At 40.3% G+C, this 13,014-nt stretch overlaps 1 protein-coding gene across 8 annotated transcripts in view; it reads left to right on the top strand.

Annotated features, from left to right (window-relative positions):
- The window catches only part of Adam22 (ADAM metallopeptidase domain 22), a 221,883-nt gene that overhangs the window by 53,146 nt on the left and 155,723 nt on the right, over positions 1-13,014 (top strand). The gene's annotated exons all lie outside the window — the stretch shown is intronic.

Raw genomic sequence — 13,014 nt, 5'->3', positions numbered from 1 at the left:
CATATTCAAGAACGCTTTCAGGAAAGTTCTAAAGCCTTATTAGTGCTTATAGTGTAGTAAGCTCACTGAAAATACCTAAATAACAGTAACACTTCTGAATCATTTCTGTAAAACTCTGTGCAAAGTATCTTCAAGCAGAATCATGTTTAATTAAATAACCAGAGACTATGAATGTCAAGGAATTGTGTCTACCCTAGTAGCTTGGCGTGCTTTTTAGTCTTTTCTCACATGAAAATCATTTCATACAGAAACACCAGTAATTTGGATTATAGGTGGTTGTCCTCCATGTGCTGGGGCTTAAGTAACATGAAATGTGTACATTGCCACTGTTCTAAAATTAAACAGTTTCTCAACTCCCAAACACATCTGGCCACAAGGATTGTTGAAGGGACTGTGGGCGTGTGATAGAAAGTTGCTGGTGGAAGATATTTTTGAAAGCATTTGTATTTTAAAGTACTGTGAAATGGTACATATGTGGAATCAGGTCTTGACAGAGGGTAATAATGTGTTATCTAGGTTCAAATTTGGAAAACTAAAACAACCTCGGGAAACAGGTTGCTTGTTTATTTATATCTGACGAACAGTCTCTCTGTGTAGTTCAAGCTGTTTTGGAATTCACTATTTAGTCCAGGCTTGACCTTTCTGCTTGAGTCCTTTGAGTGCTAGGGTTACCAGGTGCATGCTACTGTAAGGGTTCAGAGGGAGGCATTGACAGTATGGCTAGGACGTAACACGTGTGCATGTGCATGCTGGAGTGCGTGTATGTGCATGCATGTGCGTGCATGTGTTCGTGTGTGTGCGCGCGTGCGTGCGTGGTATGTGTGTTTGCATCCTCACACGTGTATTTATATATCTTTTATAACTCCTAGGCTGGTGCACAGGAATACTGGTCAGTATGTGAAAAAGGAATTTGAACTTTCATCTGCCGTCAGAGTCTGCTTTATTTGTTAAAGCACGGCAGCAGATCTGGGTTTTAAGTCAGTCTTCTGTCTCGTCCTAAAAACACCCAGATCACCTTTTGTAAACACATAATTACAATTCACAAGTGTCTTTGAAATGTTTTAGACACTTAAAATCTTTTAATGGGATATCATAATGCCTGGCTTGTTACCAGAAGTCATTTTGATTGAGATTTCAGCTATGTGGCAATAAGGATTTCCATTATTTTAGGATCATTTTATAGTAGTGCAATTTCATAAGTCTCAGCTGAATACTATTGGGATAAATTCTTTATTAGACAGTATGTGCCATAAATTCCTGGCACTGAAGCTGCCATTGTTTCTGGGAGGATAGTGGAGGGGAAGAGTTCATGCCTCACTTGTATGAGGCCGTGGGTTCAATTCCTCGCTCCATTAAAAAAGAGCAGTTTACCAATTTAACAGTCACTAAGTACTGGCAATACTAAAGACTTCTTTTTTCAAACCTGGAGTATTTCTGAAGATACAGTGTTTCTCAGTCTCCCTCTTCTTTCTTTACATCACTGTTTGTTCCTCCTGAGAAAGAAATGGATCCCCTGCTATTGGTGTTTCACCCCCCTCACTGTTTTGATCTCTGTTTTCTCTGTGGAGTGAAGTGTTGACAGAAAGCAACAGTACGGAGAGATTAAATATACACATCAATTAGAAGAGCAAATTGCAGTGCGGTTCTCAAGCGAGTATTTAGCTGCAGCATGAACAACGGTGCAGATGGAACACATGGCTACGGAGTTCCTTTTGACTCATTCAAATTATACCTTACTTTTTTCATCTCATGAGGAAATCTGGAATAGAGATCTATCAGAATTCTACATCATTCTGAAATGTATGTGAAGCCTAATGATTTTAATGTCCTTAGTCTGTTCCAATTATTTTTTGTACCCACAAGGAAAATACTCTACTTCGACATTATTCATGATGAGGACTTTTTTTTTTTCTTTTTTTAAACCTGAGCTTTTAAAGGACAAGCTTTATGATCGTCCAAAATGGATTCCACCTTAGCTGACAAATTCATTAATAAATGGAAGCTTTGAGTTGGATGATCATTCTAATGATGATTTGAGTATTTGGCCTTTCTGTCTAAAGCTTAGAGAAATTTGGATTTCTTTCATCAGGATAAATTCAACTTTAATTACCTGTGGTCTGTTGGGGAATGGAACAGTAGACAGGTAGAAAAGAATAGACCGGTCCTCAGTTTCATCCAGCTATCTTTTTAGTTTGCCATTTCTTTGCTTTCCGCCTCTTAATCCAGGCACTAAGGTTGTATTGTTGTTTCTTACAAATGGTTCTATCTTTTGAGAATTAGAAGAACTTGTTAGATTCCATGTGACATCCTCAAAAAGGTACTTACTACTTGGATACCTGCCTGTCTGTTGGCTAAAAGGAATAAAGACACATGCAGAAAAACAGTAGAAGCCGTTGGCCAATAGCATGAAAAGCTGTAGAAGTCCAAAGCGCTAAGATTCAGAAATAAGAAATCCCTGCTGCTAACAAACCTCATATACCATGGTCTCTGAGAGAGAGAGAGAGAGAGAGAGAGAGAGAGAGAGAGAGAGAGAGCGCCTCCTGGTTTTATGGATCTGCAGAGTATGCTTCAAATGGGGGTGGGGTGGGGTGATCTTTTTGAGGCTCAAGGCTTTTGAATTGATGCCTGACACTCTGTCACCTAAAGACCTTTTGTTTTCAAGACCAAGTTTCTAGTATTGTAGATAGTGGTTCCCTCACCACCCCCTCCAATGCTGTAGTGGCCTAATGTGTGCAACACACTTATTTATCAAGTGGATCAGCCCTATGCAGCCCAGCAAATGGAGATATTCAGGGACTGGGCACATTGGGTAGACGTGTCTTATAAAAAAGGAAAACGTGTGACAGCAGTGTGACTCAAAAGACCTGGATGTGGGCAGAAGCTCTGTTATGAGTTATGTAATGTTCACTGTGTTGTGTAACCTCTGGAAGCCAGTCTTCTTGACTTTAAAATGGCAAGTGTTCCTGCTGTGCGTGAACTGGCAGAGAGTTTATGAGAAGATAATGCACGTTATCAGCGTTGCCAAGAAGTCACAGATGATGCGTATTGGTTGCACATGGCAACATTTTAACTCAACCGTGCAGGGGAAATGAGTTCTTAGTGAGTGAGTGAGTGAGTGAGTGAGTGAGTGAGTGAGTGAGGAACTAGGTGGTTCTGGTTGTTCCCATCTGCAGCCTGTAGCTCTCTTTGCTGTGCAGCTCTCTCTCATTTCTCCTGTCTTCTGGCGTTTTGGTAACTCACTGTGTATGTGTGCCTTCAAGTTCAGCCCAGGGGGGAGGAGTGCCGCCTCTGCCTCATTATCTCAGCGGCTCTTATTGAGTCACAGGCCCATTGCTAAAGCAGATACTGTGACCTGGAAATACCATGTGGCTGCTGTAGGCCAGCCTGATTTTGTGTGTGGAATCTGCCCTTCCCAAATCACAGAGGCTGAATAGAGCAGGGATGACTTCCCAAAGGACTTTCAGGGGATACATTATAGCATCAAAGAATGGCGACTGAACAAGATACCTTTATTTGTGAAGAAAATATGTATGTGTTTTCAAAAGATAGTAAAGAAATAGCTGGCCAACATGCATAACAAACGAAGAAGGAATTAAATTTTCTTCTAAATAGCAATTTAACCATTTTATTTTCTCTTTTGAAGATCTTTGCTATATCTTTATGTTGTAGAAGAAAACCCTAATAGCTTATTTTTTAAATTGTGTTAGAATGGAAGGGTAGGCCTTACAACCAAGTACTGATCACATGTCTAGAATTCTGGAATCCAGAGGCTCTAAGAACCAAATTTTGTCTTGCATTTTTACATTTTTTAAAAATTGTGGTGACAAACCCTGTAAGATTTATCATCCTGACATGCTGAGTATGGTGTATTCATGAGGTTCTGTCATCGTAGTCACCTCTCTCCAGAGCTTCTTCTTTTCTGTGGAACTGAACCTAGAAGAAAGAGGGAAAAAACATCCTGTTTGTGACTAGGTCAGATTGTACCAGTGAGTGGCACAAGACTCTGCCCAATCAGATGATGATGATGATGATGATGTGTGTGAGAGTGTGTGTGTGAGAGTGTGTGTGAGTGTATGTGTTTCTGTGTGAGTCTGTGTGAGTGTAAGTCTGTGTGTGTGTGAGTGTGTGTGTGTGTGTGTGTGTGTGTGTGTGTGTGTGTGTGTGTATGTGTGTATGAAACTTTGGAATTGACCCCAGGGTCCTGGGCATGCACATCAAGTCCTTCACCTCTGATCTAGCTCCCAAGCTGGCCCTGAATTTACTGTAATCCAGACAGCTCTTGGACCCATATCCTCTTCCTCCTGGCTCTGTCGGCTGGAATTGCAGGCCAGTTCGCCCAGGCCTGGCTTCATGATTATTTTATGAGGGGATTTTTCACTTCTTTCTTGATCTTAACACCAAGACATTATTCATTGTGAAGGAGGTTGGGCTCACAACAGAGTGGTAGCAGCAGCAGAACTCCATCCTAGATGAAGTGAGGGAAGGCACATCCATGGAGTGTTGGTGCTCTTAGTGAGAACCGGCCGTTCTTTGTCATGGAGCTGCACGGTACTGCCGAAAAAGGTAGCCACGCAAACTGTGAAAATGATTCCCATCTTCCATGACCATGTGGGATCAGGATGAAGGGTTGAGCAGAGAAAAGCATGGAAACTATATAATAACATTTATTTGGGAAGGTCTGCAGCTGCAGAAAGCATGTTGTGCTGTGACTGCTGCTGAGGATAACAAGGAGTCTTAGGAGATTTAGAATAAACAAACTTAAAAAGAGACTTCAGCAGACAGGAAGTTAAACAGCTCTAACCTAGGAAAGAAACGGACAGTTCACAATTGCTTCCTTTGTGGAGAAACATTTTATTCATGGTCTCATTTAAGCTTTATGGTAATTCTATTTTACCACGGGAGAAACTGAAGGATAGAGGGTAGGGCTCTATGGGCGCTTAGGAACAGAGGCGGGATGATAAGTAGGAACCAGGAGGATATGTAGGGTGCTGCCACCATAACCCCAGCATTCCATGGAGTTTCTATGGAAGTATGTTTAACTTTCCTTCTTTAAATTTGATGTATACCACCTTTTGAGGAGCTGGTGAGATGGGTCAGTTAAGAGCATTTGCTACTCTTATGGAGGACACACATTCACTTCTCAGCACCTATAACATAGCTCATAATGGACTGTAACTCCACTGACCTCTGGGCAATCCATGAATATGGTGTACTTGCATACACCTAGGCAAAACACAGAATACAAATAAAAAAAAAAAAAACCAAAAACAAAAACAAAAACTCACGCTTTTTGAATCTTTTTTCAAAAGACAAAGTTACATGTGAGGTTTAAGTAAGATGTTGGGAAATGTTTTACTATTTCAAATTTGGAAATGAAGTCAGATTACAGTCTCCCCCTTGGAGGGAGACTGTTGTCTAAGGAAAGAATGCGCTGAACAAAAATACAACTATTTTCAGAAACTTAAAACCAGCAACTTGTCACTGTTAAAGGGCAGTTGGTATTCTTTGAGTTATTTTAATGTTCTGAAAACAAGATTGGAGAAGTTTGGGAAAAGGTCTTTATTATGTCTGCCTCTTGGATCTGTATGTAGAGGGGCATGTGGAGCCTGGGAAGTTGCCTTTCCTCAGCCTCCCTCACATGCTCTGCCTGGCTGGGTTGCTAGGGATTGACTGTACTTGAGGCAGGCAGACACAAGGCCTGTGAATACAGAACTGGTAATCTGTTGGGGAAGCTGAGGGAGATGTAAAAATGTTTTATTCCTATTTCTTTGTTTTATATCCCAACTGTGGTTTCCCCTCCCTCCTCTGCTCCCAGTCTCTTCCCTTCCCCGATGAGTCCCATCCCTCCGTCCCATCCATTCCAACTTCATTTCTTATAAAAAACGGTAGGCCTCCTGAAGATACCAACCAGCCTTGGTGTATAAAGTTGCAGTAAGACTAGGTCCCTCCTATTAAGGCTAGATGAGGCAACCCATTAGGAGGAAAGGGTCCCTACAAGGGAACAGAGTCAGAGACATCCTCTGCTCTCACTGTTAAGAGTCCCACAAGAAGACCAAGCTACACAACTACTCCCCTCTTTTGTAGCATTGCCTGAACACCACCTAATGTTTGGCTGTGGGTCTCTGCATCTATTTCCATCAGTTGCTGGATGAAACCTATCTATTGACAGCTGGGCTAGGCACCAACCTATTAAATATAGAATAGTATCATTAGGAATCGTTTCATTGACTTTTATTTTTTTGCAGTCATGTTTGGTTCTATCCTAGGTCTCTGGGCTAGCCAGCCTCTGGCTCCTGACCCTCCAAGGGTGGGCCTCTCAAGTCGTGGGTCTCAAGTTATTTCACTGGCCACTCTCACAAGAGGAACATGTATCTTAAGACTAGAAAGTCTCCAAGGGTCTTCTTACAACATAAGGTGCTGACTTCAGTGTCTGGAAGGGCTTTTGTGTTACCTTCACTGAGAGGCCCCTTCCTCAAACAGAGACTGGATGATTTTGTTGTGACTTTTCATGTCTATTAGTCCACGAGCTTAGATGCTATGTGAACTCTTGAGACTGAGCAACTCATTTAATCCAAGATGTCTTGAAGTTTCTTGGTTATGAATTATTATCATATTTGATTGAGGGATCTGCTAGCATTCCTCTAACATAGGGGAACCAGGCATCAGTTAGTATACCTCTATAGAAAAACGAATTACTCTTTCTGTATTAACTAATGCAGTAAATTATTACAGCAGCAGTTTTCTTTAACCAGCTAGTTCCCAAATGATTGACTGACACAGAGAGACTATCATTTATTATCAAGCTGTAAGCACTATACAGGGCAGATTCTGAGCTACTTTAAATCTAGTACCTTTAAAACCCACATAAAAGCCAATCACTTGCCAGTCTGATGACTCCAGGGACAGCTTCTGCTCCATCAGTCTGTCCTTACCACCATTTGTTCACTACCAGCTTGCCTTATAGTGATCCCCCCCTTCTGTTGCTCTCCTGTTTTCTCCCTCTCTCTTCTAATCTCTTGAACCCAACCTAGGAACCTAAAACTCTGCCTATCTCTCTTTTACACAATCATAGGCTTCAGCATCTTTATTTAGCCAATCAGGGATAATTGGGGAACATTCCTTATCATCACATGGTTACAGGAGATAGTTCAACATTTATAATAATGCCCATGTCAAGGCAGTAACCAGATCTCAAGGCACTGGGATTAGCATTTGAAAACACAGTTGGACCTTCCTCCAACATCCCTCTAACACAGGGAAACCAGGCATCTGCCAATATCCCTCTAACACAGCGAAATAAGGCCTGAGATGTGACTAGTGTCAGATAATGGCTTTGAAACCCATAAAGAACACTAACCCATAAAATAAGGGACATATACAAAGTTCTATTTTGTTGTTTTATGACACAGGCTCTTGCCATGTATTCTAAGCTGCCCTCAAACTTGAATCCTCCTGCTTTTTCCTCCTGGGTGCTGATATTACAGGCATGTATCATGACTTCCCACCTAAAGTTCTAAGTTTTCAAATGATGAGAGCATTTCCCATTTACTCTGGTTCTTGAGTTGTATAAATGTATTCAGAATTCACCACAGTAAACTGAGGGACAGAGGTTAAGTAAATACCACAAGGCCACCGATAGGATATCTGGTGAAGCCAAGATTGAAACAGTTTATGATGTTTAATACTAGATCTTCAGATCAAAAACTTAGATGCTTTTAGGAAAAAAGAGATGATTTCCCTCCAAAATACTCTCTCCCCTCTCTCTTCTTCCCCCTCCCCCTACTCCCCCCTCTCTGTAAATGAACATTTTCTCTGTCATTTCAGATGAAGCCACAATTCAAGGCTTTGAGACTGTGACTCGAAGGTTCCTCTTATATGACAGCCTGATATAGTGGGAAGGCTATTGCTCTTCTTGATAAGGAAACAAGGCTTAGAGAAAACTGAAATAGAAAGGGGCAGTTTCTTAACTTACTGGGTACAGTTCAGTGCAAGACTGAGGCCCTGATGCTGAACCCTGGGGAGGAGAACAACTGGGAATTGAAGGGTGGTAGAAGCCATCTGCAAAAGGTTATGGCTTCTATCCAGTAGGCAGGGTCTGGAGATCACAGCTCAGGGACTTCACCATGATTTACTATCTATTACCTTTAAGGAATTTCGGCTTGTTTTTATGGAGGCCTACGTTAGTGAATTGGGAGGCTGAGGTCTTGGTTCTTGGGCTGAATGAGTGTGAACTCAAAGAATCCAGTGAATATTATAGACAGATGTGGAGCAGGTGTGTGAAAGGATCAGACAGAGAGGGAACCTAAATCTGTGATATTAACCATATTCACTAATGTTATACAGAGCCAAGTCCCTGGTTGAACCCAAATTTTATAAAGCATGAAAATTATGTATTATTCTTCATGATGATCATTTTAAAAAGGAAATGCAAAATTATTAATACAAATGAAAATGAAGGAGTATATTTTAAAAAGATGATATACCACGAACCCCACAAATATGACATTAAAATCAGTTACCTGACATACCATAATTCTCCAATTATTCTACATCTTGTATTGTATAATTTCTCTGCTTAGCTTTTTTGTTATCTTCACAGAAACTCCTCTGAGAAGAGGAAACATAAATTGAGTACATGTCTATCAAATTCGTCTGTAGGCAACTCTGTGGGACATTTTCTTAATGATTGACTATTGAAGACCAGCTTTGACATCCGGAGTAAACTGAGGTGTGTGTGGAGTTAGCAGTTGATCAGTTAGCAGACTTTTCTCTGAGGGAACAAAGCTTGATTCTCAGGGACCAGTAAAATACTTCCTGGGCTGGCAGAAAACTCTCTGGGACTAACATACGCACACAGTTGGTGGATGACACAAGCTTCAACAAGCTCCAACCACTTTACACACGCACACACACACACACACACAAACACACACACACATATTTGGTGGATGGAACAAAGCTCCAAAAACTTCACACACACACACACACACACACACACACACACACATACACACACACACACACACGCATGCATGCATACATAATACACACATAACATACATATGCACACATACATACATACACATACTTTGTGGATGGAGCAAAGCTCCAACCGTTTTATACATATGCATACATACACAAATACATTTGGTAGATGTAACAAAACTCTAACAAATTTGTTTTTCTCTCCCATAGCTTATATATCCCAGCAGAATTTTTGAAGTAGTTCAAAAATCACGATGTGGTTACATTCTGTCTTTCTTAAGCGAGTGACTACAATGAATATATATAGAAAAACATGTTCTCCAATACCCTCACAAGATCAAATGTTTCATGTGTTATGGACAAACAACAAATTATTCCCAAGAACCCACATACATTCATAACTGAGCAGCTTGTTGTAGATTAACAAAGTGTAGGCAAGCAAGGTAATTTTCTCAGTCAGTTTTTCTTTACTGGCAGGCTGTAATTTGCAGTTACAAAGAAAGGATGAATTGTTTTCTTATGTATCTTAAAAAGTGATCTCATAAAAATCTTAAAAAGAATCACAAATCTAAACATTTACATTAAAAATAAGCAGCCAGGGTGCAATGCATCTTCAGGGTGCAAATCTACTCATTAACATTTTTTTAATTAAATCATATCAGGAAGCTGAGAACAAAAACGGAAACAAGAATTTAATCACCACCTGATCACCAGCCCAGCTATAGCAAGAGAGGCACATCAGCCAACTGCTAATTGGCCCAACACCTTAACCTAACTTTACTAACAATCTACTTTTCTAAAGGATGGTGTTTTAACAGCAATGCTTGAAAAGGATCAATCACTATTATTTTGTGTCAATAATACTGCCCAGTGATGGGCTGAAAGCTCCTTAGAGTTTTTATACAAGTAATAGATTATGAGGAGTGTGATGACTGAGAGGCCAACAAGCAGATAGAAACTACACAACAGCATGCAGTCCTCAGGACAGGTTGTCCCCTGGGCTCTGTCTCTTCGAGGGACACCCATCATGGTTATGCTAACCAGTGGGCCACATCCCATGAGCTCTGACGCTGTTTTGCTGTTTCCTTTGCATGGCCCCCAACAATTGATGGTGGAGTGCCCAGCCTATTGTGGGCAGATGGGCCTCTGTGGTCTAAGAGTGCAATCTGAACAAGCCATGGAGAGCAATCCAGTAAGCAGCATTTCTCAGTGTTACTTCCTGCCCCTGTGTTTCTGCTTTGGCTTTGTGCCCTTTCCTCCCTCAGTAATGGACTGTGGTTTCCATGAGTAAGCCAAATAAACTCTTTCCTTAGCACAGAACACTGACTTTATGCTGTGAAAGTTTTAGAGAGAAAGTGACTACTCTTGTATACTTAGAATTGATGACCTCACTCATGGCTTGTTATGTTGGCTTTGAACAGTATGTTACATTGACTTTGACCAGTGTTTGTAATCATAGCACTAGAAAGCAAATGTAAGACACTTCCTAATGCTTTCCCAATATCTTATAGTGATGACTTTAAAATACATCTATGCAGAGATTGGGCAGAAAGTAAGTCTTTCTGGGACCATGATTGTTTAAAATTTAATTGGTTAGAAAGATTTCTTTTGGCTTTCCACCTTGTTTGTGTCTTGTAAATTTTTGGCTAAATTTGGGAAAATGTCTAGCATTAAGGAGCGCTGTGACTTTATATATTACAAGTTTTAAAGAGAAAGTGACTAATTTTGAATACGTAGAATTGATGACCTCATTCACGGCTCATTATTGGTGTCTGTCCTCACTGGGTAGCACACTATGAGTCTCACATCATGTCTATTGAAGTCTGCTTATAAAACATCAGTAAGAATCATACGCCTTTTCTAATGTTACCGCTAGATTTACATTCCTTTATGACTTGATTGTTAAAAACTCAAGAGCCTAGTCATAATTTTTAACTTCTTCTTGATAGATTTTTCTGCTTTTCATACCATCTGAAAAGAAATCTGTAGCATTTGTTTCTCAATGTCAAAATACTTTCAACTGGTTGGTTACATGACTGTTCTTGTCACATTTGATCCAGATTTCATTTTCCCTTTGCAATTTTTTTTTTTTTAGCTTTCAAACAAGTTTTAAAATAGAAAAAGACAATTTCCATATATATTTTATCTAAGTACAGTGTCATAACTTTTTGCTGGTTATATTGAAATTTCTTTCCAATTTTCAGCTAAATTGCTATATTCAAACTTTATCTAATATGGTATTTTCATCGAGCTAGAAAGGTATAGTGCATTTATATGAAGTAGCTTTCTAACAGGAAAGCACTTTGAGTTTTGACTAGGCATTCTGATAATGGAATCCCTTGCTTACTGTTTTATATGTCTGAGTTCTGAGATTTTTCCTGAGACTTTTGTTTTTAACTTTTTTTCCTTTTTTAAAAATTAATTTATTCATATTATATCTCAATTGTTAGCCCATCCCTTGTATCCTCCTATTCCTCCCTCCCTCCCGCTTCCCCCTTACTCTTCTCCCCTATGTCTGTGACTGAGGGGGACCTCCTCCGCCTATATATGCTCTTAGGGTATTGAGTAACTTGCTATCCTTCCTCTGAGTGCCACCAGGCCTCCCCATCCAGGGGACGTGGTCAGAAATGGGGCATCAGAGTTCGTGTGAAAGTCATATCTCATCCTCCATTCAACGGTGGAGAATGTCCTGTCCATTGGCTAGTCTGGGTAGGGGTTTGAAGTTTACTGCCTATATTTTCCGTGGCTGGTGCCATAGTTTGAGGAGGCCCCCAGGACCCCAGATCTGCCTGTCATAAAGTTCTTCTTGTAGGTTTCCAGGAGCCTCTGGATCCTTCTATTTCCCCATTCTCCCATGCTTATCTCACCTAAAGTCTCAATAGGATATCCTCCCCTCTGATCCACTTTCCTGGTAAGTAAAGTTTTTCATGGGATGTACCCCTTGGACTAGTGTCTCAATATAAGTGAGTATATACCATTTGTCTCTTTTTGCTTCTGGGTGAACTCCTCATTATGATAATTTCTAGTTCAATCCATTTGTCCACAAATTTCAGGAATTCCTTGTTTTTAATAGCTGAGTAGTATTCCATAGTGTAAATGTACCACAATTTTTTTATCTATTCTTCTACTGAGGGACACTTAGGCTGTTTCCATGTTCTGGCTCTGGCTATTATGAATAAGGCAGCTATGAACATGGTTGAGCATATGTCCCTGATGTGTGGTAGAGCGAATTGAAGACCCAGAGATTAATCCACACACATTTGGTCACTTGATTTTTGACAAAGAAGCCAAATCTATTCAATGGAAAAACAATAGCATCTTCAACAAATGGTGCTGGTCTAACTGGATGTCTACATGTAGAAAAATGCAATTAGACCCCTATTTATCACCATGCACAAAACTCAAGTCCAAGTGGATTAAAGACCTCAACTTAAAACCAGAGACATTAATTCAGTTAGAGGAAAAAGTGGGGAAGAGCCTGGAACACATAGGCACAAGAGACAACTTCCTGAACAGAACACCAACAGCCCAGGCCTTAACATCAACAATTAATAAATGGGACCTCATGAGGCTGAGAAGCTTCTGTAAGGCAGGAGCCACTGTCAAGAGAACAAAGCGACAGCCTACAGACTGGGAAAAGATCTTCACCAACCCTACATCTGACAAAGGTCTAATATCCAAAGTATATAAAGAACTCAAGAAATTAAACACCACCAAACCAAATAACCCAATAGAGAAATGGGGCTCAGAACTAAACAGAGAATTCTCAACAGAGGAATATCAAATGGCTGAGAATCACATAAAGAAATGCTCATCCTCGTTAGTCATCAGAGAAATGCAAATCAAAATGACACTGAGATTCCATCTTACACCCATCAGAATGGCTAAGATAAAAAAAACTCAAGTGATACCACATGCTGGCGAGGATGTGGAGAGAGAGGAACACTCCTTCATTGCTGGTGAGAATGCAAACTAGTACAACCACTTTGGAAATCTATCTGGCACTTTCTCAGAAAAATTGTTTTTAAC

Source organism: Acomys russatus, chromosome 10 (assembly GCF_903995435.1).
Source record: "Acomys russatus chromosome 10, mAcoRus1.1, whole genome shotgun sequence".
Lineage (NCBI taxonomy): Eukaryota > Metazoa > Chordata > Mammalia > Rodentia > Muridae > Acomys > Acomys russatus.
Note: the sequence above shows the minus strand (reverse complement) of the source record. Positions and strands in the feature narration are given on the sequence as shown.